The sequence below is a fragment of the Leopardus geoffroyi genome, chromosome A2 (genome assembly GCF_018350155.1).
Source record: "Leopardus geoffroyi isolate Oge1 chromosome A2, O.geoffroyi_Oge1_pat1.0, whole genome shotgun sequence".
NCBI lineage: Eukaryota > Metazoa > Chordata > Mammalia > Carnivora > Felidae > Leopardus > Leopardus geoffroyi.
The window spans coordinates 31,066,854-31,085,848 of record NC_059331.1 but is presented as its reverse complement, the minus strand read 5'-3'; the positions used below and the strand labels follow the sequence as shown (position 1 = coordinate 31,085,848).

Genomic DNA, 18,995 nt, shown 5'->3' with positions numbered 1-18,995 from the left:
CAACTACAAATCCTTCATTGTAATCAAAGATATTCAAGCTCCCTGATTAGTGTGTGGGAACTCTCAGCTCAATGATTCCTGCTTCTTTCCAAATCTACCTTTTGCCAGGGAAATGAGGATCTGCCATAGCAGTACATCCTTTGGAATAACTTTATTCTTAGAAAACTATGTCATTTGTTTGACTCCTTAACACCTACCCTCCAAGTGGCAGCTGCTACTATGGAACGGAATCTTTCAAAATAAAAAGTGAAAAGTTCTACAAACTGCATTGGCAACAGCTCATTTATTTCAGATTCCAGCCAGCTGCAAAAAGGGAAAGGGGTGATCATTACAGCTCCAGCCTGGAACTGTGTTTCCTTCACAGTTTATTCCTGGACTTGGGAAATTAACTGGAAAGCGAATGCCAGTAATTCTGAATCCCAAGGAATACAATCTCTGAGAACCATTCCCTAAATCCTTCTTGCCTGCCCAGCTTGCCTGTCCGTGGGGAAGAGGCTATAGATGTGGGAGGGAAGGAAGGAGTCACTGTGATCATGGGGGTCTGCTAACCTAAGGACATCACTGTGGTTGCTTACAGGACAGTGGTGAAGACTCCTTGAGGTACATCAAGCTTAGATATTCAAATTCTAGCCTTGCCACTGATCAGCTGTGTGACCTCAGGCAGGTCATTCAACCTCAATGAGCCCATTTGTGCACCTGTCACATGAAGTTTAGAGTTGCTGTCTCATAGGGATGTTATCTCTCAGGGATGCTAGAGTATAACATATATGATATGCTTTGCACAGTTCTTCTATGGTAAAATCACCTTTTATTTGACCATAACGATGCTGATGCTGATGATGCCTATGACCATAGGCATCATCATCCCTGTTAGAAGAGGGTTTGGGGTGGCTGTAAGCAACTTTGTTGAAACAGTCATGGGCATCAAAAGATTTAGACAGGTTTCCAGGTTTCACCTTTACTAGCTGTGTGATCTTGAAAAACTTTAAGTCTCTGTAAAAAGGGGAATAAAAATACTCTGGCTCAGCCCTTGTTACTGTGTTGTCGGACAATCAAGAGGATAATGACCATACCAATAATTACGCGTGCATGCACGCACACACACAGAAGATGAAAGAATTGGGTGCCTGGGTGGCTCAGTCGGTTGGCCACCCGACTTCGGCTCAGGTCACAATCTCACAATGTTTGAGTTCGAGCCCCGCGTAAGGGCTCTGTGCTGACAGCTTGGATCCTGACACCTGCTTCGGATTCTGTGTCTCCCTCTCTCTCTCTCTGCCCCTTCTGCACTCACACTCTGTCCTCTTGTCTCAAATATAAATAAATATTTTAAAAAATTACAAAAAAAGAAGATGGAAGAATTAACATATCCATCCTACGTTCTGATTTCTACCTTCATTTCCACTTGGTGTAGTGGGGAAAGGCAACCAGCACCTGAGTCTTTTTTTGCCAGGGGGTAGGGTCTGGGGGCAACATGCTCAAAGGCACATAATGGGGTGGTAGTGAAACTGCTACAGTTCACCCATTACTACCCAATTTATATCGCCACATTTGCTTTTTTGTCATTTATTGTTCTTTATTCTATGAGTAATATATGCCACAACAGAAAATTTGGAAGTAACAGAAAATAGAAACATCCATTTGCTTATTTATGCTAACTTTCCTTTTCTATTTCATCATACTAAGTATAATAAATAAGGCAAGTGTCTGCTTAAACCAAAGTGTAACCTCAAATATTTTTAGGAAAAAATCTATCAGTGTTAAAACACAAAATATTAGACAACTGCAAACTGAAGCTCTACCTATCTCTCCCTAGGTCACCAATTCTCCAACTTCTGTGTGTCTAAAAATCACATGGGGACTTAGTAAATGTCAATCCTGGGCTCACCTGGCAGGAATGCTGAGTAGGTAGGTCTGTGGTGGGATCTCAGAATTTCCATTTTCACCAACCTACCTCTCTTTCTTTCTTTTTCTTTCTCTCTTTCTCCCTCCCTCCCTTCCTTCCTTCCTTCCTTCCTCCCTCCCTCTCTTCCTTTCTTCCTTCCTTCCTTCCTCCCTCCCTCCCTCCCTCTCTCTCTTTCTTTCTTTCTCTCTTTCTTTCTTTCTTCCTTTCTTTCCCCCTTCCTTCCTCCCTCCGTCCCTCTCTTCCTCTCTTTCTTTTCTTTTCTTTTCTTTTCTTTTCTTTTCTTTCTTTCTTTCTTTTTCTTTCTTTCTTTCTTTCTTTTCTCTCTTCCTTTCTTTCTCTTTCTCCCTTCCTCCCTCCCTCCCTTTCTTTTCTTCTTTCTTTCTTTCTTTTTCTCTCCCTTCTTTCCTCCCTCCCTCCCTCTCTTTCTTTCTTTTTCCCTTCCTTCCTCCCTCCTTCTCTTCTTTCTTTTTCTTTTCTTTTCTTTTCTTTTCTTTTCTTTTCTTTTCTTTTCTTTTCTTTTCTTCCTCCCAAACTTTCTACATGACACAGACACAGGTAAGGGGTCCCTGAACCTACACCAAAAGACATTCTAACGTCCTGAGTCATGTCCAGGCCTCTGCTTTCCCACAGCTGGACCCTGGAAGGGGAATCAGGAATGGGACTCCCAGCCTTACAGTTGTTACTTCTTCACACCCTCGGCCCTGAGGCTTTTACTTTCCTGTTCCGACTGTAGAGCATCCTGCAAGCAGGCAGCTGGAGCAAGTGGCTCCTTTTTGTTTGGCCTTGTGGCCCCCAGACAATTCAATTCATCTCCCGGCTTACACAATGCCATTCTTTCAAGGATGGATGGGGTTGGGAAAGGAGAGGGAACACTGGTCACCACCACTCAACTGACACCAGCTTGACCTGGTAAAGTATATTATGTGACTTCTGGTCACCAGCTTGATAGCTCCAGGGGATGCAAAGAATGTTCTCACATTTCTCTGTTTCCAGGAAAGAAGAAAGCAGAGACAGAGGTTGATGGGGCCATGGAACAGACGGAACATTTTCAAAGGACAGGAAACACATACAGATATGAGTGGGATGTTTCCTTCTGACATTCTTAGCTATTACTATAGCCAAATTCCTTTGTTCTTTTCTAAGCACCTCAGTCTCAGTCTCTGTGTCTCTACTTCTAGGAAGGAAAACAGATAAAAGAAAGAACCAGCACTAATTTTTGTAACTTTGAAAAAAGCCACGTTAACATCCTTCTGGGGCATAGGGCTTCTCCCAGGTAATGAGGTTCTGCCCACCACACTCCCCCATGCCTGCTCTGTAAAATTACACACAGTGAGACCAAGAACTACATAAAAGACTCATTCAGCATACACTCATTTCATCTCCGCTGCTTGTCAACTCCCTCTGGGAGCTCAACAGAAACAACAGCCTTGATTACATAACCTACAATCATTCTCAATACGTGCCCCAGTCCTGGTCTTTAAAAGTCTGTTCAGATTTTACCTAAATAGGACAAATATCAGAGCAAGCCCTATGAGGTTGAAAGAAAGAGACCTGTATAAGTAATTTTGTTGAATCTTCACCTTTCCTTCTGCTCCCTCAGAAGCAGCAGTGGCAGGGGCATCATCAGGGTTCCTGGCCAAGTCCGAGTACAACTGTTCCCCTAAAAAATGCAGTCAATATATTTCTACTTTTGTAGAATTAGGGGTCTAATTCTCTCCTTAAAAAAGGCTTTAATTCAGTTTTCTCATTTTTGTAGATGAGGAAACAGTTTCAAAGAAGAACTCTGGGCTGGTCATTGCCTGTTCTCAGTTCTCTGCCCTGCTCCTTCCCAGGGGCTTGATTTGCTTATCAACTGGCTTCCAGTTAGGTGCAGCCAATGGCAGGCTCTCGTTCAGAACCTGGAGCAAGGCAGAAAAAGGAGAAACCAAGGAGTCTCTCCCCCTCTTGCTCTTGCTGCTTTGCAATTACTAAAAAATATAAAATCCATTCTCAGCTCACGTACCATGTGAAAACAGGCAGTGCACTGGCTGAATTTGACTCGAGAGCCTTACCTTGCCATCCCCTGCTCTAGCCTTAGAGGCGGTGGTGGCATCCCACAGTTGCTAACCTCTGGATTGCTTCTTGGTCCTCGTCTACCTAGTTCCCTACCTTAACTTTTAAAAATTGAGCCACTGGGGATGAGCTCTCTTCTCCTGACTGGATCTTGACTGATATAGGCCATGACTCGTTTACAATGGTATTTCATGAAGTAGAACTGCTGTCCACTTCATATGTGTCCTATGGCTCTCATAAATGTGGGTGTAAACATGTCTCAGTGGGATTGTGGAAGGTTCCACTTAAGGCAGCCAGCTGCCTATGTGTGTGTTGTTGGCAGTTCTGGTTGACTTTCTCATGCAGTGTTGGAAAACTCATGGCCCCAAAAGGTGCCCCTAAACCAATGTCAGGACAAGAAACTTAAAAGACTGAAGTCGGCCCCCATACTGACCAAATGCTATCCAACATTACTGGCAAAAGCGATGGAGAAAGCAGGGAAAAAACGAGACACAGGGCTGGGTTCTGGATGCATATTCCCATAGGAAGCGAGGCAAAGATGGCCATGCAAATATGAGATGCTACATACACACAGCACCCTCTCCACTGCCTCTGCCCCTGTCCATGCCTCCACCACCTGGATGACTGCAGCTGTCTCCTAACTGGCCTCCCTGGTTTCACCACTGCCCCTTGCCCCCTTAAGACTATTTTTATAGCCACAAGCAAGATCTTTTAAAAAACAAAGCTGCATGGCTCTATTGCTCAAAACCTACACTTACATCTCACTCTGTATAAAATCCAAATTCTTCGAGGAGGAGGGAAGATGGCGGCGTAGGAGGATGCTGGGCTCACCGCGCGTCCTGCTGATCACTTAGATTCCACCTACACCTGCCTAAATAACCCAGAAAACCGCCAGAGGATTAGCAGAATGGAGTCGCCGGAGCCAAGCGCAGACGAGAGGCCCACGGAAGAGGGTAGGAAGGGCAGACAGGCGGTGCGCGCTCCACGGACTGGTGGGAGGGAGTCGGGGCGGTGGGGCGGCTCGCCGGCCAAGCAGAGCTCCCGAGTCTGGCTGGCAAAAGCGGAGGGGCCTGACGGACTGTGTTCCGACAGCAAGTGCGACTTAGCGTCTGGGAGGTCATAAGTTAACAGCTCTGCTCGGAAAGCGGGAAGGCTGGAGGACAAAGGGAGGGAGAGCTGCTGAGCCCCCCGACGACAGAGCTCAGTTTGGTGGGGAACAAAGGCGCTCACCAGCGCCATCTCCCCCGCCCATCCCCCAGCCAAAATCCCAAAGAGAACCAGTTCCTGCCAGGGAACTTCCTCGCTCCGCGCAAACACCCAACTCTGTGCTTCTGCGGAGGAGCCAAACCTCCGGCAGTGGATCTGACTCCCTCCCGCTGCCACAGGGCCCCTCCTGAAGTGGATCACCTAAGGAGAAGCGAGCTAAGCCTGCCCCTCCTGCCCCTGTGCACCTTGCCTACCCACCCCAGCTAATACGCCAGATCCCCAGCATCACAAGCCTGGCAGTGTGCAAGTAGCCCAGACGGGCCACGCCACCCCACAGTGAATCCCGCCCCTAGGAAGGGGAAGAGAAGGCACACACCAGTCTGACTGTGGCCCCAGCGGTGGGCCGGGGGCAGACATCAGGTCTGACTGCGACTCCGCCCACCAACTCCAGGTATACACCACAGCACAGGGGAAGTGCCCTGCAGGTCCTCACCATGCCAGGGACTATCCAAAATGACCAAGCGGAAGAATTCCCCTCAGAAGAATCTCCAGGAAATAACAACAGCTAATGAGCTGATCAAAAAGGATTTAAATAATATAACAGAAAGTGAATTTAGAATAATAGTCATAAAATTAATCGCTGGGCTTGAAAACAGTATAGAGGACAGCAGAGAATCTCTTGCTACAGAGATCAAGGGACTAAGGAACAGTCACGAGGAGCTGAAAACGCTTTAAATGAAATGCAAAACAAAATGGAAACCACGACGGCTCGGATTGAAGAGGCAGAGGAGAGAATAGGTGAACTAGAAGATAAAGTTATGGAAAAAGAGGAAGCTGAGAAAAAGAGAGATAAAAAAATCCAGGAGTATGAGGGGAAAATTAGAGAACTAAGTGATACACTAAAAAGAAATAATATACGCATAATTGGTATCCCAGAGGAGGAAGAGAGAGGGAAAGGTGCTGAAGGGGTACTTGAAGAAATAATAGCTGAGAACTTCCCTGAACTGGGGAAGGAAAAAGGCATTGAAATCCAAGAGGCACAGAGAACTCCCTTCAGACGTAACTTGAATCGATCTTCTGCATGACATATCATAGTGAAACTGGCAAAATACAAGGATAAAGAGAAAATTCTGAAAGCAGCAAGGGGTAAACGTGCCCTCACATATAAAGGGAGACCTATAAGACTCGTGACTGATCTCTCTTTTGAAACTTGGCAGGCCAGAAAGAATTGGCACGAGATTTTCAGTGTGCTAGACAGAAAAAATATGCAGCCGAGAATCCTTTATCCAGCAAGTCTGTCATTTAGAATAGAAGGAGAGATAAAGGTCTTCCCAAACAAACAAAAACTGAAGGAATTTGTCACCACTAAACCAGCCCTACAAGAGATCCTAAGGGGGACCCTGTGAGACAAAGTACCAGAGACAACACTACAAGCATAAAACATACAGACATCACAATGACTCTAAACCCGTATCTTTCTATAATAACACTGAATGTAAATGGATTAAATGCGCCAACCAAAAGACATAGGGTATCAGAATGGATAAAAAAACAAGACCCATCTATTTGCTGTCTACAAGAGACTCATTTTAGACCAGAGGACACCTTTAGATTGAGAGTGAGGGGACGGAGAACTATTTATCATGCTACTGGAAGCCAAAAGAAAGCTGGAGTAGCCATACTTATGTCAGACAAACTAGACTTTAAATTAAAGGCTGTAGCAAGAGATGAAGAAGGACATTATATAATAGTTACAGGGTCTATTCATCAGGAAGAGCTAACAATTATAAATGTCTATGCACCGAATACCGGAGCCCCCAAATATATAAAACAACTACTCATAAACATAAGCAACCTTATTGATAAGAATGTGGTAATTGCAGGGGACTTTAACACCCCACTTACAGAAATGGATAGATCATCTAGACACACGGTCAATAAAGAAACAAGGGCCCTGAATGAGACATTGGATCAGATGGACTTGACAGATATATTTAGAACTCTGCATCCCAAAGCGACAGAATATACTTTCTTCTCGAGTGCACATGGAACATTCTCCAAGATAGATCATATACTGGGTCACAAAACAGCCCTTCATAAGTTTACCAGAATTGAAATTATACCATGCATACTTTCAGACCACAATGCTATGAAGCTTGAAATCAACCACAGAAAAAAGTCTGGAAAACCTCCAAAAGCATGGAGGTTAAAGAACACCCTACTAACGAATGAGTGGGTCAACCAGGCAATTAGAGAAGAAATTAAAAAATATATGGAAACAAACGAAAATGAAAATACAACAATCCAAATGCTTTGGGACGCAGCGAAGGCAGTCTTGAGAGGAAAATACATTGCAATCCAGGCCTATCTCAAGAAACAAGAAAAATCCCAAATACAAAATCTAACAGCACACCTAAAGGAAATAGAAGCAGAACAGCAAAGACACCCCAAACCCAGCAGAAGAAGAGAAATAATAAAGATCAGAGCAGAAATAAACAATATAGAGTCTAAAAAAACTGTAGAGCAGATCAACGAAACCAAGAGTTGGTTTTTTGAAAAAATAAACAAAATTGACAAACCTCTAGCCAGGCTTCTCAAAAAGAAAAGGGAGATGACCCAAATAGATAAAATCATGAATGAAAATGGAATGATTACAACCAATCCCTCAGAGATACAAACAATTATCAGGGAATACTATGAAAAATTATACGCCAACAAATTGGACAACCTGGAAGAAATGGACAAATTCCTAAACACCCACACTCTTCCAAAACTCAATCAGGAGGAAATAGAAAGCTTGAACAGACCCATAACCAGCGAAGAAATTGAATCGGTTATCAAAAATCTCCCAACAAATAAGAGTCCAGGACCAGATGGCTTCCCAGGGGAGTTCTACCAGACGTTTAAAGCAGAGATAATACCTATCCTTCTCAAGCTATTCCAAGAAATAGAAAGGGAAGGAAAACTTCCAGACTCATTCTATGAAGCCAGTATTACTTTGATTCCTAAACCAGACAGAGACCCAGTAAAAAAAGAGAACTACCGGCCAATATCCCTGATGAATATGGATGCAAAAATTCTCAATAAGATACTAGCAAATCGAATTCAACGGCATATAAAAAGAATTATTCACCATGATCAAGTGGGATTCATTCCTGGGATGCAGGGCTGGTTCAACATTCGCAAATCAATCAACGTGATACATCACATTAACAAAAAAAAAGAGAAGAACCATATGATCCTATCAATCGATGCAGAAAAGGCCTTTGACAAAATCCAGCACCCTTTCTTAATAAAAACCCTTGAGAAAGTCGGGATAGAAGGAACATACTTAAAGATCATAAAAGCCATTTATGAAAAGCCCACAGCTAACATCATCCTCAATGGGGAAAAACTGAGAGCTTTTTCCCTGAGATCAGGAACACGACAGGGATGCCCACTCTCACCGCTGTTGTTTAACATAGTGCTGGAAGTTCTAGCATCAGCAATCAGACAACAAAAGGAAATCAAAGGCATCAAAATTGGCAAAGATGAAATCAAGCTTTCGCTTTTTGCAGATGACATGATATTATACATGGAAACTCCGATAGACTCCACCAAAAGTCTGCTAGAATTGATACATGAATTCAGCAAAGTTGCAGGATACAAAATCAATGTACAGAAATCAGTTGCGTTCTTATACACTAACAATGAAGCAACAGAAAGACAAATAAAGAAACTGATCCCATTCACAATTGCACCAAGAAGCATAAAACACCTAGGAATAAATCTAACCAAAGATGTAAAGGATCTGTATGCTGAAAACTATAGAAAGCTGATGAAGGAAATTGAAGAAGATTTAAAGAAATGGAAAGACATTCCCTGCTCATGAGTTGGAAAAATAAATATTGTCAAAATGTCTATACTACCCAAAGCTATCTACACATTCAATGCAATCCCAATCAAAATTGCACCAGCATTCTTTTCGAAACTAGAACAAGCAATCCTAAAATTCATATGGAACCACAAAAGGCCCCGAATAGCCAAAGGAATTTTGAAGAAGAAGACCAAAGCAGGAGGCATCACAATCCCAGACTTTAGCCTCTACTACAAAGCTGTCATCATCAAGACAGCATGGTATTGGCACAAAAACAGACACATAGACCAATGGAATAGAATAGAAACCCCAGAACTAGACCCACAAACGTATGGCCAACTCATCTTTGACAAAGCAGGAAAGAACATCCAATGGAAAAAAGACAGTCTCTTTAACAAATGGTGCTGGGAGAACTGGACAGCAACATGCAGAAGGTTGAAACTAGACCACTTTCTCACACCATTCACAAAAATAAACTCAAAATGGATAAAGGACCTGAATGTGAGACAGGAAACCATCAAAACCTTCGAGGAGAAAGCAGGAAAAGACCTCTCTGACCTCAGCCGTAGCAATCTCTTACTCGACACATCCCCAAAGGCAAGGGAATTAAAAGCAAAAGTGAATTACTGGGACCTTATGAAGATAAAAAGCTTCTGCACAGCAAAGGAAACAACCAACAAAACTAAAAGGCAACCAACGGAATGGGAAAAGATATTCGCAAATGACATAAAGGACAAAGGGCTAGTATCCAAAATCTATAAAGAGCTCACCAAACTCCACACCCGAAAAACAAATAACCCAGTGAAGAAATGGGCAGAAGACATGAATAGACACTTCTGTAAAGAAGACATCCGGATGGCCAACAGGCACATGAAAAGATGTTCAGTGTCGCTCCTTATCAGGGAAATACAAATCAAAACCACACTTAGGTATCACCTAACGCCAGACAGAGTGGCCAAAATGAACAAATCAGGAGACTATAGATGCTGGAGAGGATGTGGAGAAACGGGAACCCTCTTGCACGGTTGGTGGGAATGCAAATTGGTGCAGCCGCTCTGGAAAGCAGTGTGGAGGTTCCTCAGAAAATTAAAAATAGACCTACCCTATGACCCAGCAATAGCACTGCTAGGAATTTACCCAAGGGATACAGGAGTACTGATGCATAGGGGCACTTGTACCCCAATGTTCATAGCAGCACTCTCAACAATAGCTAAATTATGGAAAGAGCCTAAATGTCCATCAACTGATGAATGGATAAAGAAATTGTGGTTTATATATACAATGGAATACTACGTGGCAATGAGAAAAAATGAAATATGGCCTTTTGTAGCAACGTGGATGGAACTGGAGAGTGTGATGCTAAGTGAAATAAGCCATACAGAGAAAGACAGATACCATATGGTTTCACTCTTATGTGGATCCTGAGAAACTTAACAGGAACCCATGGGGGAGGGGGAGGAAAATAGGAAAAAAAAAAAAAAAAAAAAGAGGTTAGAGTGGGAGAGAGCCAAAGCATAAGAGACTGTTAAAAACTGAGAACAAACTGACGGTTGATGGGGGGTGGGAGGGAGGAGAGGGTGGGGGATGGGTATTGAGGAGGGCACCTTTTGGGATGAGCACTGGGTGTTGTATGGAAACCAATTTGACAATAAATTTCATATAATAAAAAAAATAAATAAATAAAATCCAAATTCTTCATATGATCCCACAAGACCGTATGTGATCCAGCTTCTGTCCGCTTCTTCAAGTTCATCTCCTGCCTCCCTCCCTCCTCCTTATTCCAACCCAGCAAGGCTGGTCTTCTGGTTGATTTTCAGTCTTTTCACGCTGGGACATCAGGCCTCTACACTTGCTCGTCCCCTTACCAGGAATATACCCCTCAGGTCTTTGAGGCAAGCTCTCTCACGATCTCTCCTTCTCTCAATTCTTGCAGGTCTGCACTCCAATGTCACTTCTCAAGGAGGTTTTCCCCAACCTGTTAATCTAACACAGCATGGCTCCTCCTTCTATCCCCTTTATCTTCTGAATTTACTGTCAGCCCTGCCCATGCTGTTCCCTTTGCTTAGAACATTCTTTCCTCTTCTCTTTTTACTGGCTGAAATGCCATCTCCTCAGGGAGGCCCTTCTGGATCATTCTATATATAGGTGTCTGTAACTCTCTCCATCCCACCAACATTTATTTTACTTCTCCATACAATGTTCACGTTCTTCCTGCAAATTAACACTACTCTTTCTGTGTGTGTATTCTTTGTCTACATCTTTAATGTCTTTCTCCCATCCCCATGTAATTGTAAATTTTATGGGGGAGGCGGCTATGTGCACTTCACTAATACATACCATGTGCCCACATAGTTCACAGCCTTGCACACTGTAGGTGCTTAATAAGTATTTATTGAGAGAATGACTAAATGATACAACATGGGGTCATTCACAGGTGTAGGAAAGATGATTAAAGAATTTTAGTATTAGAAGCCATGGGTCACCCATCCACATCTCTGTGGGTTTCTATAGGTGATGGTCTTCTAATATAGTCATCTGAGATCTCTGCTTGAAGGCTCAGCTGGGCTGCCAGGGCATGCTTGGTCCACAAGAAGCACCAGGGAATTAACAGAAGTTGCAGGAGTAGTTTTGACCAATGGCCAACAGGAGTTGGTAGATAATTACCCCAACTTCCTCACTTGCCTGACAGAATTACTGTGAAGGATGTTAGCTGTGTTTTCCTGGAAGTCTCAGTTGCCTCAATTGCCCATGATGGTACCCTACCCATAAATCTACTCATTATTGTTTTTCTTCCCCTTCTCCACGCTTCACTGGTGCTTCCAGGGATCACCTGCCAAGACAACTACAGATCTTTGTCTCAGCATGCTTCTGGGAGAACCCAAACTAAGGCATCCTTCTAAGTCCTCATCACCACTCACCTGTGGGGAAGTGTTGCAACACAAGTGCTCCAATCTACACAGGCTGGGAGGTGAATTGTGGGGTGGGGGTGGAGTAATTTGTCATTCGCTAATTTTTCCATTTGGCCTATTCCATGCCAGCAGCCACTGCACCATTTTATGTGCTCTCTGCAGACAGTCCCTACAAATGACAGCTCTTGTGTTGTTGCAGAAATCTCCAAATATGGCTGTCCTTGTCCTTGGTCTACAGCTATACTCTGGTGCCAGGTCCTTGTACTACATTCTATTAATAAAACTATGAATCATATCCACAACAAGGACACTATAATTCAGTGAGATCTTCATGTGTGCCAGACTCTGTGTTGCACAAGTAGCTTGTATGACTTACCTGAATGGTCACAACCATTCTAAGAGGAAAGTACTATTTCCTTCTTTTTAAAAAAATTTTTTTTAAGTTTATTTATTTTGAGAAAGAGAGAGAGAGAGAGCACAAGTGGGGGAGGGTCAGAGAGAAGTAGAGACAGAACCCCAAGCAGGCTCTTCAACATCAGTGCAGAGCCTGATGTGGGACTCAAACTCACGAAGTGTGAGACCATGACCTGAGCTGAGATCAAGAGTTGGACGCTTAACCGACTGCACCACCCAGGTGCCCCAGTACTATTTCCTTCTTACAATAAGGAAACCTAAGCCCAGAGGGGTTATAACTTGCCCATTTGCTGGGTGGCACAGCTTAGATTCGAAGCCAGATGTTTGGCTAGAGATACATTATTAACCCTTAGGCTACACCACCCTTGAATCTCCCCAGCTCTCCCTGCCCCATAGAACTACCAGGTCTCATCACACACGAAATTTATTTTAATGCACAACATTATGATGAGATACTGTAGTTATAAAGTTTTTCTGAAATGTTAGCCAAAAAGAGTGAAACCCTTTGATAATGAGAAACAATAAACAAATGCTTAAATGTAATTGCAAATGCAGCATTTCCTGAACACAAGGAATAAAACATTACAGCCCTTAACATTTTTATTTTCCCCAAATTGGCCCTTCTGGTAAAAAGAACAGTTTATCACCACTGCTCTAGGGTATGGATTTTAGAAAATGCTTTTCCCCCAACAGAGCTAGTTTTACTAGGTAATGGCCCAAACTCCACAGATTTCCTGGCATCAACCTCCACCTGTCCCCATGTTCCAAACAGGAATAGCAGAATCAGATCAAGTGGCAACATTTATAAACGGGGAACAGGGCTTACGCAGCCAGTGCCCAGCTGAGCACCCCAGCTCACCTTTCCCTCAATACAAAGACCCCTCTTCAAATTCCCTTTCAAGAATCATGAAGATCGGACTCAGAATCTCATTCTCCCATCCCATTCAGGCCACACAACCTTGGAAGGGCTGTGCTAGTGTCACTGAGCACTGTTCTTTCTGTCACTTTGGGAGGGCTTCATTTTCCCATTAGTTTAATGAGAAAAAAAAAATACAGATCTGATGATACCTTCAAGGACAATCCACATAGGATTAAAGACAAGAGTAAAAACAAGTTAATAAATATGAAACAGTTAAATATGTACATACTTTTTAATGTTTGCATATGGGAGAGAGACGGTTAGGGAAGCTACCATTCTGGGTAAAATATAATAAAGGGGTTGTTTTGTTGTCTTGGGGGTAATGTTGTTAATTAACTAGAATAATGATCTTTTTTAGCTATTTTTAATTCCTTTCTTGAAAGTAAAAATAATATACTAAAAGAGAAATTACTGAATTCCAGACCTTATTTTAAGCATTTCCCACTTAATACAAACTACTTACTGTGAAATGGGTAACACTGTCTTTGTTTTACAGATAACAAACAAACATGCTAAGCAATTTTCTCAACAAAACATAGCCAGTAAGTATCAGAGTCAGGATTTGAACTTAGGCAGTCCGTCTTTATAGCTCAAGCTACACTATGTTGTTTCAGTAGATTAACAGTATTAAAAGTCATAAAATCATATTGTAGAAGAAGAATCACACGGCAAAGTGTGGCAAGTATAAAAACAATATCTGATTCATTCATAATCTCACCACCAAGAAACAAATTAATATTTTGATGCAATGATCATGACATAATCTCCATAAATATGATTTAGTTTTTGTTATTTGGGTATCCCATGAGAAAAGATGTGCGGTTAATCACCACATGTAGAGAACATATTTGGGGAGGACTGACAAAGTATAGACTATGTCTCATACAAAATTTATTTTGGAGGTGTTATGGATCACTTCCAAAATCTAAGCTATCATTTATTTTTCAGAAACTGAGGTCAAAGTCCATGCTAGTATGACTTCCAATTGGAAGAGCTACCATGTATGCTAAGATACCATGAACAGAGAAAAACAACTGTGGCTTCATATATGAAATCTGAACTACAAACCGTAAGGGAAGATGTTCTGAACTAAAGGTACTGATTTCTAACCAAGCTGGTTTTCACACGATCAACATTATACAAGATGAATTTAGAGTGACAGGAAATAGGGATCTATCTTTATCCATGCATCCATCCATCCATCCATCCATCCATCCATCCATCCATCCATCTATCCATCCATGTTTCTTAATGTTCACAATTCTGCAATACTAGTGTCTTAGGCTGGATTGCCCCAAAGCAGACCTGAGATCAAGATATGAGTGTAAGTTGTTTCTGGAGGCTTCATCCCTGGAAACACCAATAAGGCAGTGGCGAATTGAGACAGGAAAGGGAAAGAAGGGAAAGAAGGAATAAAAGGTGTGTTACTGACCAGGTTTCCATGATGGGCAGAGCTATCCTGCTGGGTGCCTCTGAGAAATGGTATGGAACGTGCCTTAGAGTTGTATCCCTTTAGAGGTGAGGTAATGGGGATATTTATCCTCCAACTCACATGTATTATTGGATGAAGGCTGCTCCAGGAGAGAGCAACTCCCCAGAATTTTTCGCCTGTCCTGCATACTGACCAAACAAGTTTCTGTGCCCCCAGAAAGACTTCTAATAGTCATAAAAGCTTGCAATGAAAGGTATAGGGATGAATGGCGAGGGACTGGGAGATATGGGCAGGGCAGTATCTGCCACAGCCAGCTAGTAAAAAATAAAACTAAATTAGAACCATTACATATGTATAGTTTTATATCCCGGTTAGTCCCTTTATACAATGCTAGAGGATTTCACCTATGTTTAACATGTTACTTGAGAAAATGACTTTTTTTTTTAATTTATTTTTTTTTAAAAATTTACATCCAAATTAGTTAGCATATAGTGCAACAATGATTTCAGGAGTAGATTCCTTAATGCCCCTTACCCATTTAGCCCATCCCCCCTCCTACAACCCCTCCAGAACCCTCTGTTTGTTCTGCATATTTAAGAGTCTCTTATGTTTTGTCCCCCTCCCTGTTTTTATATTATTTTCACTTCCCTTCCCTTATGTTCATCTGTTTTCTCTCGTTAAGTCCTCATATGAGTGAAGTCATATGATATTTGTCTTTCTCTGACTAATTTCGCTTAGCATAATACCCTCCAGTTCCATCCACGTAGTTGCAAATGGCAAGATCTCATTCTTTCTGATTGTTGAGTAATACTCCATTGTATATATATACCACATCTTATTTATCCATTTATCCATCGATGGACATTGGGCTCTTTCCATACTTTGGCTATTGTTGATAGTACTGCCATAAACATGGGGGTGCATATGTCCCTTTGAAACAGCACACCTGTACCCCCTGTACTAAATACCTAGTAGTGCAATTGCTGGGTCGTAGGGTAGTTCTATTTTGAATTTTTTGAGGAACCTCCATGCTGTTTTTCAGAGTGGCTGCACCAGCTTGCATTCCCAGAGAAAATGACTTTTAATGTCTTTCGTTTTATGAATGTCCCACAATTTATTTAACTGATTCCCTATCTTTAGACATAAGTTATTCCTAATTTTGAAGAACTTAAAATAATTCAACAATAAATACCTTTGTATCTACTTCCTTCTCTATATCTCTGGTTATTTCTTTAGGGTAAATTAATCAAGGGTAATCGTGTTAACTACCTAAAGCAATGATCAGTTCCCTCCAATCTACAAGAAAACTTGAAATTGACAGCAAACTTAATATTTTAAATTTTGCTGGGGGATCTCAATACATGTAAGTGACATAATAGTTGATTTGTCATGATAAATCTTTTATTCTTTATATTCAGTTGTTCTCAAATGATTCCTATACACTGGAAACCTTATTATTGTCTAGGCAAAGTGGGAAGTTTACCACCATGTCATCAAATGAACTAATTACTTTCAGTAATTAGTTCTCTATGAGAAGGTGACTAAACAACTTGGTCTCTTTCTCCACAAACATCATCTCATGCAGGCTTAACGTAAGATGGTTAGAATCCTTAGAATTTTGCACTTTCCTTGTCTGAGGGAAAACATCAAATTCTATTTCCCATTCTCCAACAGCCTTGTATGCTTTTCTTTTCTACTGAAAAGTCCTTAATCACCACCATTAGTTATATCCACTGGCCTTTTCATAGTTTTCACTCCTTTACTTTCTGAAATACTCAGTGGTCCTACTTGTGCTGACTGGTAGCACGCATGACATTTTCTTACCTTCTGTGAAGCACACACTTTGTCCCACTTCCTCTGCACTTGGCTCTTTTGGATTTCCTCATTCATTTGTCTCCGTCTTCGTTTAAAAAAAATTTTTTTTTACTTTTATTTATTTTTGAGAGACAGAATGAGACAAAGAGAGAGTGGGTGAGGGGCAGAGAGAGAGGGAGACACAGGATTGGAAGCAGGATCCAGGCTCTGAGTGGTCAGTACAGAGCCCGACGCGGGGCTCGAACCCACAGACCGTGAGATCATGACCTGAGCTGGAGTCGGACGCTCAATTGACTGAGCCACCCAGGCGCCCCTCCTTCATTTGTTATAAGCGCGGGCATCCCCCACGCCTGAGCCCTGTGCTCCTGGTCCTACATCTCTCTTGGTGACCTCCCTTCTCCCAGGACTTTCGTTTCACTGCATGAAGATGACTCTTTAGAACCCCAATCAGGCTTCACCTCTCTCTCCTTACATGGGGCTTTTAGCACAAGACTTATGGATAGAAAACACCTCAAAATGCATGTTCAAATTCAAATCTATATTCTCTGCTTCAAAATCATTTTCCTTATTATTCTCTTTTTATCATCGTTAACTCCTTCTCCCTAATTCAATTCCTTAGAAATTCAACGTGTTCTAAAATCTTGCCCAAAACTACCTTTCCACCTCTATCACTTTTCTCTGTCATATTTTTTGCTCTACTCACCATGCTTCAAACAGTCTGAACATTGTTATCTTCAGTTTTTATTCACATTAGAAGATCATATGAAATCCAAAAATTTGCAATTGATTTTCTGTGTGATGCTGACCAAATTTCTCTCCATTCAGTCTTCTCAAGCAATGTAATGGTAACTTACCTCACCGGGTTGGTGTAATGATTACAGGATATACACGAAGGTGGCCAGCAGTTTTGGTGCATTATGGGCTTGAGATACGTATTTGCATATTTATTCATTCATCACTCAGACCCATCAGAACTCATCTATGCTATGAAAACCTTTTCTCCCATAGCCCCCAAAGTCTCTCTTCTAACCTCCTTTATCTTTCATTTGACATGAATCAGGTATCCATGCAGAGTGTTGATTAGCATTCTTTGACTACACTTTCTGCAAATATATTAAATTCCTTCTAATAAAAAACTCTACTTCACACTTTTGTGTATAAAGAAAGTACAAGAAATTTTAAATCCAGACCCCCCCTCCCAAATTAGCAAATAAATTGTTGTTGTTGTTGTTTTACCAAACTAGCACATATAGATGAGAAAATAGCTATTACTTGCTCATTTTAATCATGAATCAAAAGGAAGGTTGGATGATAGTAAAAGGATATACTGCTGAATGTAAATTCCTTCTGATGTGAATCAAAAATATGTACGTGTGGTGGTATAAAGGAGTCACATGCTTTGGCATATTTAACAGAAGCAGCACGTGAATATTTTGCAAATTATCTAGCATTTTTTTTTTTTTTGAGAGAGAGAGAGAGAGAGAGAGAGAGAGAGAGAGAGAGAGAGAGACTATCCCAAGCAGGCTCCATGCTGTCAGTGCAGAGTCCAATGCTGTGCTTGATCTCACAAACCGTGAGATCATGACCTGAGCCAAAACCAAGAGTCGGACGCTTAACTGACTGAGCCACCCAGGCGCCCCTATCTAGCATTTTCTAAATTGACTTCATCCCACATCTGATAATCTGATAAGTAAGTGAAGTAGCTTTTTTTGCTCTGTCATTTACAGACTTGGCCTTAGAGTTCATTGTCTTCCTTGTGTTTGCAATAAACTGAAGAGTTAGAAGCTGCTGAATCTCTTCTTTTATTTCTAAGATTATGGTGAAATCATTGGCATTGGCTTGTAAAGTTTTAGGAGAAAATAACTTTTTTAATGATTTATATCATTAGCACCTTGCTAACCCAATTTCTTCTGAAACAAATGACGTCAAAATAATCTGTATAAATTCTAGATGTGTTCACTCACTATTGACATCTTCCCCGAGAAGATCATGGCATAACATTTTATAGCATCTAAATGTATGAATGAACTTGCAAGTCTAGTAAAACAGGGTCTCTCTGGAATGGTATGTGTATCTCCTAGATGGACACAGATGGGACAAAAGTGCAAGACATTCTGTGGGATGGGTAGGCTAATCTCCATTCCTAACTGGTCGACACTAAATGTTGTACAGATGTGGTAAACGGAGTGGGAAAAGCTTTCTTGCTTTCTTCTAGAACAGTGGGTTTTTATAATGCCTGTAGGGGACTAGGGTTCTAAGGAGATACTAGAGATTCTGCAGCAGGGGATGGGCTGTGTGTGTGGCAGGGAGAAGGCTAAGGAGGACCAGCTGGATGGTTCAAGCCCCTTTCTTAACCTGCTTCAACTTTCTCAGGGACTCCTGTCCGTTTTATATACAGAGCTTTTGGGCAAGGTAGTGTTTGGAAGAAAAGTTTCTGCTACTGAAAAAATAATGGTTGGTCATCTTTGTTTCAAAAACCAAGTAAAAAC

At 41.8% G+C, this 18,995-nt stretch overlaps 1 protein-coding gene and 1 long non-coding RNA gene across 4 annotated transcripts in view; one reads left to right on the top strand and one right to left on the bottom strand.

Annotated features, from left to right (window-relative positions):
* The window catches only part of SYNPR (synaptoporin), a 320,817-nt gene that overhangs the window by 106,017 nt on the left and 195,805 nt on the right, over positions 1–18,995 (bottom strand). The gene's annotated exons all lie outside the window — the stretch shown is intronic.
* LOC123605815 lies at positions 11,445–14,517 on the top strand. The gene is made up of 3 exons (XR_006715903.1): positions 11,445–11,985; positions 13,756–13,801; positions 14,208–14,517. It is a non-coding gene; the product is annotated as an uncharacterized LOC123605815 (long non-coding RNA).